This window comes from Enhydra lutris, unplaced genomic scaffold (genome assembly GCF_002288905.1).
Source record: "Enhydra lutris kenyoni isolate GAN:26980312 unplaced genomic scaffold, ASM228890v2 scaffoldscaffold1, whole genome shotgun sequence".
Classification (NCBI taxonomy): domain Eukaryota; kingdom Metazoa; phylum Chordata; class Mammalia; order Carnivora; family Mustelidae; genus Enhydra; species Enhydra lutris.
The window spans coordinates 78,264,479-78,284,544 of record NW_019154085.1 but is presented as its reverse complement, the minus strand read 5'-3'; positions in this window follow the sequence as shown (position 1 = coordinate 78,284,544).

Here is a 20,066-nt window from a genome sequence, read left to right as displayed (position 1 = left end):
ATTTTAATAATAGCAAGCACCATGATTGTTCACAATTTATAAATGAGGAGACTGAATTTCAGAGAGGTTATCATGTACAAGGTGATCCAGCTCTTAAAATGCTAAGCCAAATTTTAATTCCAAATTTGTCTATAAAGTCAGTACTATTTCCATTGAAATAATTAAGGGAAAGGATAGTCAATGAAATAATTTTCCTCAATGATGAGAATATGAGATGTGTATTACATAAGTGTATTGTACAAAGCATACAAATATTTCCCAACTAATTTACTAAATACTTTTTATCAAACAGGAAGAAGAAAAATAGCTAGTAGGGATTATTTTATTCTCTGATATATGTTTCATTAAGCATTGAAAGCAGGTCAACCATCTGTCTCTCTTTGATAGCCAAGGTTTTACAAAATTAATTTCTGGATATATATTCTCTCTCTCTCTCTCCCTTTCTCTTCAAATTTTATGTTATATAGAGGACACAGATGTATCCTCTCTAATATGTCATTTAATAAATCATGATTTTAATATTTATCTGGCCAATTAAAGTTAACTGGTTTGCATTTTAAAAAAATTATAAAGATTCCTTCTTCAGGAACGCCAACATGGAAGTCCTTGAGTTGATTACTTACAGGAGAGTTTCCAGGTTGGGTTTGTAGTCTACTTTAAAGCAGAATGAAAAATAAACTAGTGAGTTTTTCTTAGTTAGAATTGCTTAGCTTAAGTGTCTCGATAGTTTACTTTTCTCATATATTTAATTAGCACTATATATTGATCAGAAAATAAAATATATAATATTTAATATGTAACATACATAATATATATTTCTCTTTTTCTTTTTCTTCAGGTCTTTATCTAGAAAGTAGTTAAGCCCTTTATCTGTGGAAACTTTCAAGCTTTTTCCCCCACTTTATTTTTTTCATTAACTGCATTTTTTGGACAATTAAAACTTTGGATAATATAAGTGGTGTCTCGCTGGCTCAGTCTGTAGATGATGGGACTCAAATCTCAGGGCTGTAAGATCAAGCCCCACGCTGGGCAATAGAGCTTACTTAAAAAATTTAGATAATGTCAAACTTGTCAATTTTCTTTTTCTTTTTCTTTTTTTTTATTGTTTCTGGATTTTGAGTTAGTGTTAAAAAACTTCTCCACTCCTAGTATATATAGAAATTCTTCTGGTCTTACACTTGTCTTCTCCCCAAAATTGTATAATTTCTTTTTTCCATTAAGATATTTGACCTATTTGGAGTTTACCTTTGTGGACTCAGTTTTTATTTTTCCATATTTAGAAAGTGCAGTCAGTTCTATTGTAGCATTTGTTTTGAAGACACAAGTTGTTCCAATGTAATTGGTATATTAGGGAGCAGTGTAAACAGTGTAAACATCATATTTATTGTTAATATTAATTAATGAACAATTCTGACTGTGGGAAATACTAAATGCACACAGAAAATTATTCAGCTGATTGGAGCTACACTATTAAGGAGAACACAATAAGCATGCAGACACACACACACACACACACACACACACACACACACACACCCTCAATTATCTACCAACTACCTCAGTTCAACACAAGTTTTATCCTATAAGGTTGTGTTTTGCTATTACTTCACACATTTGTAAACCTCCTACATTAAAAAAAGAAAAACAAAAAACAATAACAAAAAAATCTCCACTCATTCCATATCCCAAACATGACTAAGCATCCTGGATCCAAAATGCCAACCGGTGTGTAGAAGAGGAAAAATAATAAAATGTGAAATAGTAAAGATTTTCAAAGAAATGAGAAAGTACATGATTCCCTTCAAGCAGAAGGTATGAAGGAATTTACATTGCAGACAATCAGAGACTGCACAAATATAAAACATACATCTATGGCTGGAACAACCTCAAGTGCTGTGAGGTCAATAAGAACAACACTTTATTTTATTTTTTTAAAGATTTTATTTATTTATTTGACAGACAGAGATCACAAGTAGGCAGAGAGGCAGGCAGAGAGAGGAGGAAGGGAAGCAGGCTCCCCGCTGAGCAGAGAGCCCGATGTGGGGCTCGATCCCAGGACCCTGGGATCATGACCTGAGCCGAAGGCAGAAGCTTTTACCCACTGAGCCACCCAGGCACCCCAAGAACAACACTTTAAAGAAAGGGAAACAATGGAAAGAAAATGGAATATGGATTGAAGACTAAACTATGCTGTCAACAACTTTTCTCACAATGAAAGAGGAAAGTATAATCTATATATAAGGCCTTAAAAAGACATCGCCAAATCCTGCAGAATTGACTTCTTCTTTGGAACTATTGGTTTGGTGATTTGAAACATTGCTACAGTTTCAAAGTCTTCAGCTGTCTGGCAAAGACAAGAGTACAAAAAAGAAAGCCACAAAAGAATTTTCAGTAATAAAACAGATATTAATTGAAGTAAGCTATATAATGTGTCACATTGCAGTTTTGATGAAACAAGTCCCTATTAAAAATGCATGCCCATCTCAAAGGGAGCAAAACAGGCTATTTAAGTATTTAAGGTTGTGAAACTGTGACAATTCTCTTTCTACTACTTCATAGTGAGTTACAGGCTGCACCCCTTCCTAAGTGTCCTTCTGCAAGTGAACTTCAGGTCATTTTCAAGGTTGAGTTCCATTTTTACTCTAGTATTTATATATTTCTTAACCATTAAGCATGTATAAAATTGTGCTATGCTTTTAAAAATTAAATTCCTGTCTTTTTATGTCACTGATGGCATTTTTAAAAAGATTATTAATTAATTAATTTATTTGAGAGAGAGGGAGAGCACGATCAGGGGGAGGGCCAGAGGGAGAGTGACAAGCAGACTACCACTGAGAAAGGAGCCCAACCGGGGCTCCATCCCAGGACCCCGGGATCATGACACCAGCTGAAGGCAGACGCTCAACTGACAGAGCCACCCAAGTGCACCCGCAGATTCAATTTTGTTTCATGGTCAGTCTGACTACCCATATGCCAATGCCATGTTATTTTGATTTTTGAGGCTTGATAATTTAATATCTAGTTTTTGAGGTTTGATAATTTAATATCTAGTTTTAATATCTAATTTTTGAGGTTTGATAATTTAATATCTTCATCTTTCTGCCCACCTGCCCAGCCATAGTTCCTATATTTTAGGTTATTCCTGTCCTATTTTTCTTGCTTGTTTTGTCTTGTCTTTTCTTTTCTATTCTTTTAAGATTTTATTTATTTATTTGAGAGAGAGAGTGAGCATGAGTTGGGGGGAGGGGCAGAAGGAGAGGGAGAAGCAGACTCCCTCCTGAGCAAGGAGCCTGACATGGGGCTCAATCCCAGGATCCCGAGATCATGACCTGAACTAAAGGCAGATGCTTTTTTAAAATTATGTTATGTTAGTCACCATACAGTACATCATTCGTTTTTGGTGTAGTGTTCCATGATTCATTGTTTGTGTATAACACCCAGTGCTCCATGCAATACGTTAAAGACAGACCCTTAACCGACTGAGCCAACCAGGCACTCCGCTTGCTTATTTTTTCATATGGATTTTTGAATCAATTTCATGAACTCTAGGAAGAAAAATGTTGATAATGTAAAGGAATCACATTAAATTTAAAAATCAACACAGACAGAACTGATACTGAATCTTCCACTTCATGAAAAATCTCTAGAAAATGCCTTCTGTTCACTCAAGTCTGCATTTTTCTATTTTGGAAGTGTTTTTTTATAATTTTCTCTTATAGAGGTTTTTATATTTCTTAAGTATATTTCTATTATTTTATATTTTTTGTTGCTATTCTAAATGCTATTCTTTCCATTATGTCATTTAAATGGTTGTTGTTTTAATAAAGTCAATTGATTTCTGTGGTATTACTTATATATTCTGTTACCTTACCAAGTTATCTTACTGTTTGTGGTTGTCTTTCCATTGATTTTCTTGGGATTTTCAGGTATACATCATAACATTATGTAATTTTTATGTTATTAAGCAAGAGAAAGCACTGAGAGAATTTTCCAATTCTCACGCTCTAAATGCCTTTTCTTCCTTAATGGAATTAAAACTAATTCCATTAGTGAAATAGTAGTGGTGTTGTTTATCCTAGTCTCATTCTTGCCTTTTAAAGGAATGGTCCTAGTATTTTCCCATTGTATGAGTTTCTGGCTTTTGAGCTGTGATAGCTTCAGCAAGTTTCTACCTAGTACCATTTTAATGAGGGCTTTCTTTCTTTTTTTTTTATAAGAATGTTTGTACAGCTTTATTCATGAGAGCCAAACTGAGAATAAACAAATGTTATTTTTTTTAGTTTTGTGTTTTTAAAATTTATTTTAATTAATTTATTAATTTTTTAATTTTTTTTAAATTTTTAAATCATTTTTTAAAAATTTTATTTTTTTCCCAGCATAACAGTATTCCTTGTTTTTGCACCACACCCAGTGATCCATGCAATCCGTGCCTTCTCCAATAACTTCATGATTAATGAATGTGATTAAATCCAGAAGAACATGTCAATTTTTATTTTGCCTCGGTCTCTGCATCCTAGATTTCATATTAATAGAGATGATATTGGCTTTTTACTTGCAAATTCTCTACAGACAGGTACCAGATTATTATAAATTAAAGTAAGATCATAGATTAATAAAAATTTCAAAGGGATAATTAGGGGATGATTTACTGGAGGCTGGTACCCTGTTTCATTGTGTTTGCCTATAGTGCTTAGTGGCAGACATATGGTACTTGCTAAATATTTGTGTAAAGAAAGAGATGAATTTTGAGGCAAATTTGAAAACAATACAACTGCAGTTGCATTGCATAGTGGTGTAGTGAATAGTGTAGCATAGTGTTTAGTACATAGCTTTTGGTGGCAGACTTTGTGGGTTTAATTCCTGACTATATCACTTACTAAGTCTGTGATTATGGCCGAATTCTATACATTCTGAGCCTTAGCTTTTTCATCCTTAAATATGAGATGATAGAACTTACTTCATAGGCTGTTGGTAGGTTTAAATCAGTTTATATGTATGAGAAGTCAAAATATTTCCTAGCATATAATAAGAACTTTATAAACATTAGTGTTTTTATTGGATGGCAAGTTCTGCCAGTTTTATGGCTAAATGCTTTTCTTTGTGATCACTTTTTAGGGTGACAAGTCTAGAAAATACGGGTGATTTGTTTTCTTAAGAAGAAATTAGGATGTTTTTCTTATAGGATATTTTTCTTATACTTAAGGTTTCTTATTATAATATTCTCAGTTTTTATTATATCAGAGAATGTGTCCTAGGAATTTCAGTTGAATAAGCCACATATTTAAGTTTCCTTAGATATCATTTCTGATATCGAAAGAAGTCTGTGATTAATGGTCATATATAAAATGTGGTGCATAAAACAAAATGAAAAACTAAATCTCAAATAGAATTAAATTTTAATATATTTACAAATTATTTAAAACATTTAATAACACTATATTGAAATGTTGTTCTATTGTGCTATTAAGATAAAATAGATAGTTCCTAAGGACAAAATATTTTCTTAAGTGATACATTTTCAGAAAAACGATTCTCACAATTTTTTGTTTAACTTTTCTTCACATGCTATAGTATAGATCTACATCTAGAGAAGGGACATTATGGTAAGAAAAAAGTGGGGTCATATTATGTCTTTGGGCTTTATTATCTTTTCCTAAAAGTAGAAATTTATATTAGGTAATATCATATCTCATCCAATTCTAAAATTTCATGAATTTCTTTTGAAGGAAATCTTTACCTTTAAAGTAAATGGATACAGAAAAGGAATGAAATTTATTGATCATTTTAAGGTAAGCTATAAAAGTAAATAATGTGATTGATATAAAATGTTCTTTTGAATACACCCATAACTATGAAAATGTTTTTATTAGGTATTAAGATTTAGATTATATGGAAACTTTACATCTGCTTTCTGCCTTAAGTTTTGATAATTACATTTTGCTATTAAAATACTTTATGGAGGGGGGGATGCCTGGGTGGCACAGCTGGTTAAGCTGTATACTCTTTCTGCTCAGGTCATGATCTCAGTGTTGTGGGATCAAGCCCCATGTGGGGCTCCATGTTCAGTGCAGAGTCTTCTTGAGATTCTCTGTCCCTCTATTTCTGCCCCTCCCACTCATGGTTATGTGAGTGCACACTCATGCACATGCTCTCTCTTTCAAATAAATAAATAAGTCTTTTTTTTTAAAAAAAAAGGTACTTTAAGGAAAAGCCTGCTTTCATTACAATGACATATTTGGTAGCAACTGATGGTGTGACTCCCATTCTAGAAAAATGTAAATGATTCATTATAACCTGTCAAGAATCAAGATAGCAACTTCAGCAGACTATTTCTTATTCTTAAGAAATTTAAGGATTTGAAATTTTGCCCTACTTATAGGCTAACAATTTAGTCTCATGGATGCTATCAGAAACACAAGACTCTTAGATTAGAGAGAAATAATAATTTATTAATCACAGCAATAGTGATAGACAGAATATCAGCATTTTGTATAGGTTTTTTGAGCCTCTATTCCCCCAGTACTATGTAAATAGGACTAGGTAATATCTGTTTACATTGTAGGCTATTTTATAGGAGAGAAACGCTGAACTTAAAGAAATCACAATCTTTTTTTTTTTTTTTTTGAAATCACAATCTTTTATAATGGACATTAGGTTACTTACCTTTTGCAGGAGAGACATTATTTCTATTTACCAAAGTTTTTCACTACCAATACTCCTGAAAAGATGATCTAGAACAATAGATATTCAGTGCATCTGCTCATAAGAAGTGTAAAAATATGCAAGACCCTTAGAGAATTCTCTCTCAATACCCCTTGATAATAACTTTTACATACTCTGATTAGTTTTCAAATAACTCTTACATGTTTAGATGAAGGCATGGCATGTCAAAGCTTGAAATTTTGAGCTCAGTCAAAACATCTTCAAAGTCATCAGTTTGGAATAATCAGAATTATGGAGTTTCTATATTGGGCTAGACAATGATGTGTGTAAATGGCATGGCTAATTATAAAGTGACATATCTTCATTAATATTTGGCAGCAACTGGATTCTGATAATATTATATGCATCATTATAATTCTTTTCTGTCCCATTGTCATTCTTTTCAATCTAGGGAAATTATTCCGATACTGTCTAAAAGTCAATCCTGGAATCATGTGAGTAGTAGAATGACAACTTGACAAGTCAGCGAACAACTAAGGGAAATATACATAAGAAGATGAAATAGATGATGCTTTAGAATGGGGCTCCCAATCTGGGGCAACAAGACTTGAGGAGCCATGCAGTCATTATTACGAATCAGAATGAAGATCCAAGAATTGCCTCTAGAATTGCAAAATTTCTCAGGGGGAAAATGGTACAAGTTTAGTCTAACTAAAGTGGGTATTTGTTAAAGATTTTATTATTTATTTATTTATCTATTTATTTATTTAGAAAGTGTGAGTGGGGGGAGGGGCAGAGGGAGAGGGAGAGAAAGAATCCCAAGAAGCCCAGAACCCGATGTGGGGCTTGTCTCATGACTCTGAGATCAGGACCTGAGCTGAAATCAAGAGTTGAAGGCTCAACCAGCTGAGCCACCCAGGCACCCCTAAAGTGGATATATGATATCTGGCAGACATCACAGAGATAGTCTATCATGAATATTGCTCAGCTAAACTCCTAAGGTCTCTCAGAGAATCCAGAAGTCATTAAAATAGTTTTTACTAGTGGCAAATCAACCTGTTCCAGGGCAGGTCCTCAATAGCTGAGTGGGTTCTCATCTTCCAACACCCCTCAGGTGATGTTGGATCACCATAGCCTGCCTTCAACAAAAATCTTGTTAGGTGGGTTTAGCCAGAATCCTCCTTTAGCCCTACTGTTTCCTTTCAGAAATTTTCCATCCATTGACCCCTACCCTACTCTTTAACTCTATATCCCACTTGCCCATGCTGTATTTGGAGTTGAGCCCAATCTCTCTCCCCCACTGCAGTATTCCATCTTATGTCCCTATATGGACTTTGAATAAAAATTTCTTTACCAGGCTTTAACAGGTTTCCTTCAATATTATTTTTTCTTTAACATTACTCAAAAGGGTGGCCCATAGACCAGCAACATAGCCATTATCTGAGAATGTATTAGAAATACAGAATCTCAAGGCCGACACCAAGCTATGAATTAAACCTGTATTTTTAGAAGATTTCTCAGGTGATTCATGTGCACATTAGAAATGGAGACTCATTGTTATGTGATTAGGTTCCAATGCATGTCTCTAAACCAGGGCCATTTTGGCTAGATAAGAATACATGGAAACATTTTTTTATTTTTACTTTTTAATTTCTAAAAAGATTTTATTTATTTATTTGAGAGACAAAGAGAGAGAGAATGAGCAGTGGTGAGGGGAAGAGGGAATGAGAGAGAGAGAGAAGCGAGAGAGAAGCAGACTCCCTACTGAGCAGGAAGCTTGATGTGGGGCTTGATCCTGGGACCCAGAGATTATGACCTGAGTTGAAGGCAGATATTTAACCAACTGAGCCACCCAGGAGCCTTTTTGGAAATCTTTCTTAAAATAGAGAGGGAGACAAACTTGAAGAGACTCTTAATTTCAGGAAACAAACAAAGGATTGCTGGAGGGGAGTATGGTGGGAGGGATGGGGTGGCTAGGTGATGGACATTGGGGAGGGTATGTGCTATGATGAGTGATGTGAATTGTGCAAGACTGATGAATCACAGACCTGTACCCTTGAAATAAATAATACATTATATGTTAATTTAAAAAAATAAATAAAAACTAAATGGAAAAAAAAAAAATTCTCAACACCTTCCACCAGAGATTCTAATTTAGTGGATCTTAAGTTCAGGAACAAGCTCTCCCAGCCTATTTAATTGTGATATACCATTGTCCTAGGCCTACAGTGTCTACCATCTATGACTTGATTTAGTCCCAGATCAGTGATTCTCAGCCTTCACTGCACAATAGACTCACTTGAGAAACTCTTAAAAAAAAATCAAAGCAAGCCCTACTCTGAGAGTCTTCATTTACCTGTACTATTGTGAGACTGAGGAATCCGTTTTTAAAGCTTCTCAGGTGATTTTCTTTTTAATTAAAAATTTTTTTTTAATAAACATATAATGTATTTTTAGCCCCAAGGGTACAGGTCTGTGAATTGCCAGGTTTACACACTTCACAGCACTCACCACAGTACACCCCCCCATGTCCATAACCCCACCACCCTCTCCTGAACCCCCTTGCCCCAGCAACCCTCAGTTTGTTCTGCGAGATTAAGAGTCTCTTATGGTTTGTCTCCCTCCTGATCCCATCTTGTTTCATTTATTCCTTTCCTACCCTCTAAGTCCCCCACGTTACCTCTCCACTTCTTCATATCAGGGAGATCATATGATAATTGTCTTTCTCTGATTGACTTATTTCTTTCTCTGATTGACTTATTTCGCTCAGCATAATACCCTCTAGTTCCATCCACATCATCGCAAATGGCAAGATTTCATTTCTTTTGATGGCTACATAGTATTCCATTGTATATATATACCACCTCTTCTTTATCCATTCATCTGTTGATGGACATCTAGGTTCGTTCAATAGTTTGGCTATTGTGGACATTGCTGCTATAAACATTCAGGTGCATGTGCCCCTTCGGATCACTACCTTTGTATCTTTAGGGTAAATACCCAGTAGTGCAATTGCTGGGTCACAGGGTAGCTCTATTTTCAACTTTTTGAGGAACCTCCATGCTGTTTTCCAGAGTGGTTGCACCAGCTTGCATTCCCACCAACAGTGTAGGAGGGCTCCTCTTTCTCCACATCCTCGCCAGCATCTGTCATTTCCTGACTTGTTCATTTTAGCCATTCTGACTGGTGTGAGGTGGTATCTCATTGCGGTTTTGATATGTATTTCCCTGATGCAGGCTTCTCAGGTGATTTTAATGTGTGAGCCAGAATTAAGAAATACTAGTTCGTATAATTTGGATAAGTTGTGTAGGTGGGAACAAATAAAAGGAAACTTGGATTTTTTTCTTAAACAGAAGAGTTCTACATGAGATAGACCTTTTAGAAAGATTATTTTCATGGTGGTATAAAAAAATGGATTAAAATGAGGGGGCTAAGGAGTGTGAAAACCACCTGTAATGGTGCAGTTGGGAGCTGTTCTACTGAAATACTGACAGTAAAAATGTAAAGAGAAATTTTGAAAGAAGAAATATTTAGAATGAAGAATTATCAGGTCTTTGAGATGAACTCTTTGAGTAAGGAGTGTGTTCAATAATGTTAAGAGTCAGTAGAGAGGTCAAGGTTGGATTGAATTATTAGGAAGTCATGGAGATTTCTGAGAGTATTATTTCAGTAAAGGGGTAGGAACACAATTTAAATTTGCAAGGGATTGTAGAGAAAATTAATATTGAAAAACTATAGAATTAATGATGAACAAAATATGGTTCATTTAAAATCCTTAACCAAGAAGACAAGAAAGAAATTACATGCTTACTAGAAAGGAGAAAGAGTCTAGTGAAGGTAATTGTCTTAAAGAAGAATGAGATCTACATATAAGGTAAGTCAGAGACTGAAAGTAGAAAGCAAAACAAAATAAACCTCTATTTTTTTTTTTGTACAGACTATGGGAAAAAATTCAACAAATTTTACTTGACTGATGGGAATATTTGTCCAAAGTGCTATAGGTTTAAAAAATAAAACCGTGAGAACACTTTTAGGTTTTGTCAAAACAAGAATTCTCATCACCTTAATCCATGAAGTAGAAATACCTGAACCTATTGGGCCATTTATTAAAAGTTATATCTTATGGACACAGCTGACAGAACAAATAATGTCCTTTGATTTTGAGAATGGATTTTTCTTTGGAATCCTTGGAATGGTGGAGCTAGGGTAGATAGATGATCAGTACACTTAGTTTTATCTATTAAAGATCATTCAGCCTTTTCTGCCTAGAATAGCCTCTTTGGGGGAAATAGCCAATCAATTCAAAATTCAAACTTTCTAAAAGGCTGTTTCTTTTCTCTCAAAGTCTCTCCACTCCTTACTCTATCTCAAGAGACTAAGGGTTTGTATGTAGTGTATAATGGTGGTGGTTAGCATACATTTACTCATGACAGGCTCTCCATTACCCTGAGTTTTGCCCCTTCTTTTTCTCATACTGGCCTCCACTAAAATGAGGTGGTCTGATCTGATCTACTTCTGTAGAGACATGCTTATACCTTCTTGTTTTAAGACTAGTGTGTAAGCTTCCTCTGCTTACAGAACCATGGACATGACATGGTTCCTCTCATTTGTCCCCACTTATAATGCACCTGCTAATATCTCCTATCTTGACTAACTGACCACAGCATCACTAAGAACCAGCTCTTAGTTTTGTTAATTTTTTCTATTGTTTTTCTGGTCTCCATTTCATTTATTTCTGTCTGATCTTTGTTATTTCCTTCTTTCTCCCAACTTTGGGCTTAGTTTGTTCTTCTTCTTCTAGTTCCTTGAGGTATAAAGTTAGGTTGCTTATTTGATATCTTTCTTTTTCAGAATGTAGTCTTTTATTGCTATAAACTTCCACTTAATACTGTTTTTGCTGCATCTCATGGGTTTTGGTTTGTAGTGTTTCCACTTCGATTTGTTTCAAGATACTTTTTTATTTCCCTTTTGATTTCTCCTTTGATCCATGGATAATTCTAGAGTATGTTGCTTAATATTCATATAATTGTAAAATTTTCAATTTTCCTTCTGTTATTGATTTCTACTTTTATACCACTGTGGTCAGAAAAAATATTTGGTATGATTTACAAAGCTTTGTTTTGTGGCCCTACATATAATCTATATGGGAAATGTTCTACATGTACTTGAGAAGGATGTGTGGTTTGCTACTGTTGATGGGATGTCCTGAATATGTTTCTTTAATCCATCTGTGTATAGTGTTATTACTGTCTGCTGTGTCCTTATTCATTTCATGTCTGGATGATTTGGAATCGAGTTCAGGATTCACAAGCAAACCTAGGTTGGTGGATCTGCCTTGAGGGTACAGATGGGTATATCTCCCATTGGACCCCTATCTGGGAAGTACTGCTCCTGAACCATGGCATGAGGGGCTGGAGCCAGGTCAGGACTTTTAGAGTCCACAGCTCTGGCTGAGGTTGGTGGGGACTGTTACCTAAGGCATGAGACAGTGTGACTTCTCCCAGATTCCTTAGCAGATGGTGCTAGTGGCAGGATCAAGACCAAATAAGGTTGTAGCTGAGTCCACAGAGGGTAGAGCAGTTTCCGAATCTGTAGTCAGGATCACAGTGAGTGCCACCAGTGTGTGGACTTGCTTTCACAAATTGGCCCTTTTTGGTCTTGGGCTCCACTGGAGTTTTGCAATCTCCTACCTGGATCCTAAAGCTCCTACAAAGGCACTTTTTTGGCAAATGGCTGTCAAATTGTTGTTGCTATGGAGGGATATGAACATATCCTGTCATCTGGCTCTGTCCTTTTTTTTTTTTTTGATGTAGTAATCTTTATTAATCCAGATTTAAGGGTGCTGATTTATATAAGCATGTCGATTTTAAAAAACATTTTATTTATTTGACATGCAGAGAGAGTACAAACAGGGAGCATCAGGCACAGTGAGAAGGAGAAACAGGCTTCCCACTGAGTAGGGACCCTGATGCAGGACTTGATCCTAGGACCCTAGGATTATGACTTGACCCAAAGGCAGACACTTAACCAACTGAGGCACCCAGGGTGCCCTGGGCATGTAGATTTTTTGTGACAAGAACATTTAAACCTATGAGCCAGAAAATAATGATGATGATGATGATGATGATGATGAAAAAAATGAGTTAAAGTGAAAATGGCAAAATTTAGTTCATTATAATAGTTATCAATTTTTTGTGGTGTTTGAAATTTTCATAATAAATTAGGAAAAGAAAAAATTTGATTTGATTAAAATTTGTCAAGAAAACAGTTTATAAACTTCAGAAGATGTCTTCTAAGGAACAATTAACCTTACTTATATCTACTTCGTATTTTGAGTTTACTCTTTCTTAGAAAAACTGCAGTGCTACAAGCTATTACCAAAAGACTTTCTGGACCTAAAATATGCATTGTCTTAGACTGAGAATGAAAAAGAAATGCAATCTACTGATTTATGTATCTCATTAGAATAATGTCAAAGCAGTAAATTCACTCTGTATAGTACTTCCTTAACATTATGAAGTATGCAATATTGATTCAGAACTTCCACTGATCCAGATGCATGAATTAATTAGAACAATTTGAAGGTCGAGTTATTTCTTTCTGTCAGACACTAAGATAATTGGATAGGTAGTGGTGCCCTTCTCTTAAATGTTGAATTCAATCACATGTCATCCTCCCTGGCTCTTCAGATCAAAAGATACATTTTTTTGTATGCGATGTTTATCATTTCAGTGCATGTCTTTGTATTTTAACTACACTTGTATTCATTCCTAAACAATATACTGATGTTTCAAAACTATATAAATGAATAGTATATTCATTTATATAGTTTAATATATGTATTATATAATATAGTATATAGTATATATACTATATATAATATAATTTATAATATAATATATAATATATATATAATATAGTATAACATATGTATAGTATAGTATAATGTATAGTATAATATAGTATATTATGAATATACTATAATTTACATATCTATTCTAGTATTGATGGACAGTCAAATTTCATTCAATTTTTTGCTCTTATGAGTAAGGTTTATGTATGACTCCTCGGGCATATTTGCAAAAAATTCTTCAGAGTGGAACTACTAAGTTTATAGAGAATTTGGGTTTCTTCTGTAAATTGCCTGTTCAATTTTTTTGCCCATTATTCTACTGGGATGGTTTTCTTTTTCTCATTGGTTTTTCTTTATGTATATGGTATACTAATCCTTTGCCACTTATAAGAGTTGCAGACAAATTTTCCTCAGTCTATGTCTGTGTTTTGACTTCTCAAAATTGGAAACTATTTTTTTTTTAAGATTTTATTTATTTATTTATTAGAGTGAGCACAGGCAGACAGAGTGGCAGGCAGAGGCAGACGGAGAAGCAGGCTCCCGCTGAGCAAGGAGCCCGATGTGGGGCTCGATTCCAGGACGCCGGGATCATGACCTGAGCTGAAGGCAGCGACACAACCAACTGAGCCACCCAGCCGTCCCTCAAAATTGGAAACTTAATACTCAAATGTTTTAACATTTAATGAATCACTTCCTTTATCATTTATTTTATTTTAAAAATAGAGAAATCTTGCTGAAGAAGTTTTAAATTTTCTTGAATTCTTCTGTATTTTCTTCTAAAAACTTTAAAGTTTGATTTTAATGTGAGCTTTCAATTATCTTGAGTTTATTTTTCTACTACTCTAGCATTGTTTTTTTTTTGGCTGCTCCAACCTTTCTTCATTGTAAATGTTTTTTCCCAATACATAATCTGTTCCCCAGTTCTTTATTCTGTCCTATTTATCTATTTCTGAGGTCATGTCACACCATCTTAAGCTATATAATATGTCTTGACATTGGGTAAGGTAAGCTCTCCCCATATTTTTAATTTTTTTTTCAAAAATGGTCTTGGCTAGTTGTGGCTCTTTTGTTGTTCATATCAATTCTTTTTTATTTTTACTTTTATTTTTTTTTAATTTTTAAAGATTTTATTTATTTATTTGACAGATAGAGATCACAAGTAGGCAGAGAGGCAGGCAGAGAGAGAGGAGGAAGCAGGCTCCCCGCTGAGCAGAGAGCCCGATGCGGGGCTCGATCCCAGAACCCTGAGATCATGATCTGAGCCGAAGGCTGAGGCTTAACCCACTGAGCCACCCAGGTGCCCCTCAATTCTTTTTTAGAATCAGATTATCAAATTCATATAATGTTTTGATTTTTGGTTGGAATTGCATCAGTTTTACAGAATAGGGAGAAGTCTCTGTCCTTATATTAGTTAGTTTTCTTTATGTTTTTTCATAAAGTTTATAAATGTCTTACATATCTTTTACTACTTTTATTCCTAGGTACCTTATGTTTTTGTTGCAACATTATAAAAATATCTCTTCAAATGCTAGGTTTTGGTTATTTATTGATTGTGCATATGGATGTATTTGATACCTTATATTTGATTTATTGTAATAATTTATCAGTACTTTTTTTTTAAAAAGATTTATTTATTTATTTACTTATTTAAGAGAGAGATTGAGAATGTGCATGCAAGCTAGGGGATAGGTAGAAGGAGAGAGAGAGGGGGAAGAAGACTTTCTGTTGAGTGTGGAGCCTGCTGGGGGGCTTGATCTAATGACCCTGAGCTCATGACCAGAATGGAAATCAAGAGTTGGATGCTTAACTGACTGAGCCACCCAGGTGTTCTATCAGTAGTTTCTTATAGGATTTTTATGTAGCCAGTAATACTGTCTAATAATAATAATGTCAATTTCCTCCTCTTTTCCTTAATACTTCCATCTTTTTTATTTCTTCTTGTCTTTCTTCAGAGGTAAGGACAAACTTTAGTAGTATATCAAATAATGTAGTAATAGTATTCTTGTATCTAATTTTAGTGGCAATGCTTCTAACAATTCACCATTAACCATTAAGTCCCTGAATGCATGTTTGTAAACAATGGCTGGGAAAGTCTTTGATCCTAGCACCTAACCTTGCTTCTGGCACACAGTAGATAGTTATCCGTTTATTAATAACTAGATACTTAGTATTAATTATTGATTTAAATTGCATTATTCTTCCTAGTATATGGATATATATTATGTAAGAGTATTTCTATCAGGCATAAAAATCCTAGGAAATTATATGCCTAAGTGTAAAGTGATTACAGCTTGCAATCTGGTAACATCTTAAATTATCCAGAGTAGGTGTCAGCTTGAATATTTAAGGATCTTTCTAATCTCTGTGATAAACAAGAGGGAACTACTCTGTACTAGGGAGAATTGATTTATGCCAAAACTGCTGTTTTTAAACATCTGTTATTACCAACTCTCTAGGCATAAACATCCAAATGTTAAAGATGTCATTCAGAAGCTATGTTTTTGTGCTTGCTTTCTTTATAAATCAATAGTAAAGCACTAGGAGAGGGAAAGCAAGTTCTACTATTCTGCTACTGAATTAGTTCGTATTGCTTTGTAACAAATTATCAGAAATTTAACAGCTTAAAACAACACTAATTTATTATCTCAAGTTTCTATGGGTCAGGATATTGGGCTTAGATTAACTGAATTCTCTCCTCAGATCTCACAGGGCTGCAATCAATATACCAGCTGTGCTACAGTTTTCTTCTAGGATTTGGGTCTTCTCCTAAGCTCCTTTAGGTTATTGGCAGAAATGTGGTTCCTTGCAGCTTTAGGACTGAGGTACTTGTGTTCATGCTACTTGTTGGATGGAGACCTCTCCAAGTAACTAAAAGCCAATTCTGTAAGCAGTTCACAATATGGCTATTTGCTTTTTTCCCCTCCTAAGGCAACCAGAGAAAATGTATGGGTTCATGTGATTAGGTCAGAACTACCCAAGGTAATCTCCCCTCTGATTTACACAAAGTCAACTGATTTGAGACCTTAATTACATCTACAAAAGTCTTTTTGCCATGTAATACAATGTATCCTGGGGTAATATTTCCTTATATTCATTGGTTCTGCCACACTCAAGGGGAGAGGATTATACAAAGGTGAGTTCAATGGGGATCATTTTAGGATTCTGACTACCACAGCTATTATATACTCATATGTAGAATGTCACTTTCTTTCTTTCATTCTTTCAGAGTAACATTTTCTTTCTTATTTCATGGCATCATTGCATGCAGGTCTCAACAAATCTTTCTCTTTTCCAAACATTTGCACATGCCTTAAACTGCCATATGCCTTGAATTGATAGTTTGGTTTTAGCCTTATTTCTTAGGTAAGCCAGGGGACATTTCATATGACATTTAGCAGTTGGAGGATAATTGATAGATTTTAATTCAAGAGCTTCTGCATTTCACGGTTTAAAGCTGTTATTTCAGCTACATTCAAAGCCACATGGAAACACACACACACGTGCACACATACTCATACATGAGCAGCCATATTTACAATATTTCTGGTGATTTACCCAGAATTTTAATATTGTATTGGTATTAGTCAGTAATAGGCACCAGTGTAATTTTATTCTCTTCCATTTTGAATACAGAATGTCTAAAAAATTACGAGGGGCATTGGAGAATCTTAAAATGACAGAAAAAAATTTTCATGGCATTTTGTTTACTTTGGGGAGATGTGCACTTTATTAGCAGTGCCTACCTTTTAGTAACATTTTGTAGTTTACAAGATGTTATACCACATTTATGTTATTATGCCTAATAGCACTGTTATAGGGAGGTAAGTAAAGCCTACATTGATGATTTCCCAAATTACACAGGCAGGATTGGGTAGAACAGGGAATTCAACTGAGGACTTTTGACTTCAGGTATAAACCTTTTTCATACATCTGCCTCATTACCACTTGAGTAGAAAGAGTTTATAATATACCTCTTATATTCGTATTAAATAATGGAGACAGAGTTTTCTAGAATTAAAAGGGTATTCTTTTGTATGGTCTTATTTTGTGCAACTCTTAACTGGTTTTGAGGGATGAATCTTTCCTTTTCCAATAATTTATATGAAATTCTTTTTGAATTGGTTTTATTTTATATTATGCTCTATCATATATAATTTGGCATAGATTTCTGGTCTTCTTCCTGCTCTCCTTGTATTTTTATGAGGCTATATATCTTCTTCTTTGAAAGAGAGAACAAATGGAAAACATGGCTGTTAGATTTATTCAAGGATTTCACAGCCCTTTATACTTACATTGTTCCGTATCATCCACATTTCATTATCTGGTGGCAAATTTTCTAACAAAAGAAAGATACTAATATCCAGAATGGAACTATTCATGAGGTTTGAAGATTTATGAGGAAATTCTATAATGAAAGTCACTTTTCTTAAGTAGATGTAGCTTACAAGTATGTTGAAAGATGGTATAAACCCATAGATATCGGTGACTTTTTAAATTAAACTATTTTGCATGTAATACAGATACATGATAAATGTAAATAAGTTAAACGAATGTGTGGTGAGAAGTGAGGTTTTTTTCCTGATTCCACGTTCATCTCTGTTAATAGTTTGGCGACTTGCAGGAAGTCTCTGATTAATACTTTTTCAAAATGAGAAAAAGGATTTGCTAATGTTTAAAAGTATAACAGAATTAAAGAACGAGCAGAATTTAAGAATTTAAGAATGAAAATTTAAAATGGCAGTAAAATGCATTTGCATGTGTAAGGGAGAAAACTCCCAGGTATGCAATTTCCAAAAGGATACTGTTCTTAAACTGAAACAGAATTGAATGATCAAGAGAACATGTCACTATTTGTGCATGCTTGCTGGATTCACTTATTAGCTGCTTCTGTCATTTTCTTGCTAAGCTTGTTAATAGGATCCATTCCTTCAGTTATCTTCTCTTGGACTAATCTCTCAGTTATGGTATGGAAGAAAATGATGTCATTATAGAATCAAGAGATATTGTAAGTTGAATTGTGTACCTCAAAAAGATCTGTTGAAGTCCTAACCTATGGTACCTGTAGATATGGCATTATTTGGAAATAAGGTCTTTGCAGATATAATCAGGTTAAGATGTGCTTACACTGGGTTAGGGTAGGCTGTAAATTCAATAATGCATGTCTTTATTAGAAAGCCATGTGAAGATGCAGACACACACATGGAGAATACCACATGATGGTGGAAGCAGAGATTAGAGTAATGCAGTAGCAAGCTAAGGAATGGGAATGTTTGTTGGTATCACTGAATTCTAGGACAGAAGCATGGAATAGGTTCTCCTTCAGAACTTCCAGAAGTAACTAAGCATGCTGACATGTTGATTTTGGACTTCCAGCCTCCAGACATTAAGAGAATAAGTTTTTGTTGTTTTAATCTGTCCAACTTGTGGTACTTCTTAATGGCGACTCTGTGAAACTAACAAAGGAAGGAAGGTAGAAAGAACCTTTCCTTTACTGAGAAACTACTTTCATGCTAATACAATTGCAATACATTTACTAGTCTTCTTATAAAAGCATTGCAAGGTAGATATTCCCCTCATTTTACAGATGGAAAGACTCAGGGTTAGAAGTCCTAAAGAACTTTCCAAAGTCACACAGCAAATGGTCTCTGTCTGATAAAGAATCCATTACACTACCCTCTTATTGATGATCACTCATTTACAAAGGGACTTATAAATGGTTTTATCCATCTGGGGCTGCCTCACATGGTCTGATTACAGGAGCATTAGAAGCAAAAATTACATCTCCTGTTGGTGCCTGAAATTTTATTACTTTTAATAATTTATATTTCTTTTTAAAATATAAAAATTCCAGAAAGATTAACAAATTATGTCAATGAAAATATAAATATGTCAGAGGGTTTTTTTTTCTTTATTGATATCACAGAAGATCTATCAGCTTAAGAATATTGTTTGCTGAACTTTGGAAGATGACAGCAGAGTAGGAGGATCATAGGCTCACCTATCCCATTAATACAACTACATAACTATTGAATCATCCTAAATACCCAGAAAGTGACCTGAAGACTGATAGGATAAGCTCCACAATTAAAGGCAGAGAAGAGGACAAATTGAAGAAGGTAGGAAGTGCAGAGATGCAATTTGGGAGAGAAACAGATCTTAAACACTACAGTAGAGAGGAGCTGTGGTCACACAGAAGGGCAATAAACAGACTAGCACACAGGGGAGTGCACAGAGAAAATGAACCCCCCATAGCACTTGGTTTGGAAAGTGACAAGGCCTGAATTTTGTGAGTTCTTGCAGCCAGCAGCTTAAAGCCTGGAGCATTAAAGGTCAGTGGACTTGGCTGGGATAGAGCCCAGATGGCCTTGTACTGCTGTTAGAAAAAATTTTTGTGGGAAAGCAACCTGTGACATATAGCTTGGAAACAATGATCTGAAGAGGACCTGGGATACGCAGTGGGAGGTTATCAGACAATGTTGCAGATAGTATTCACAGAGAGACCTTTCTGAGAACAAAGGAACTGGCAAAGCCATTTTCCTCCCCTGCCCCT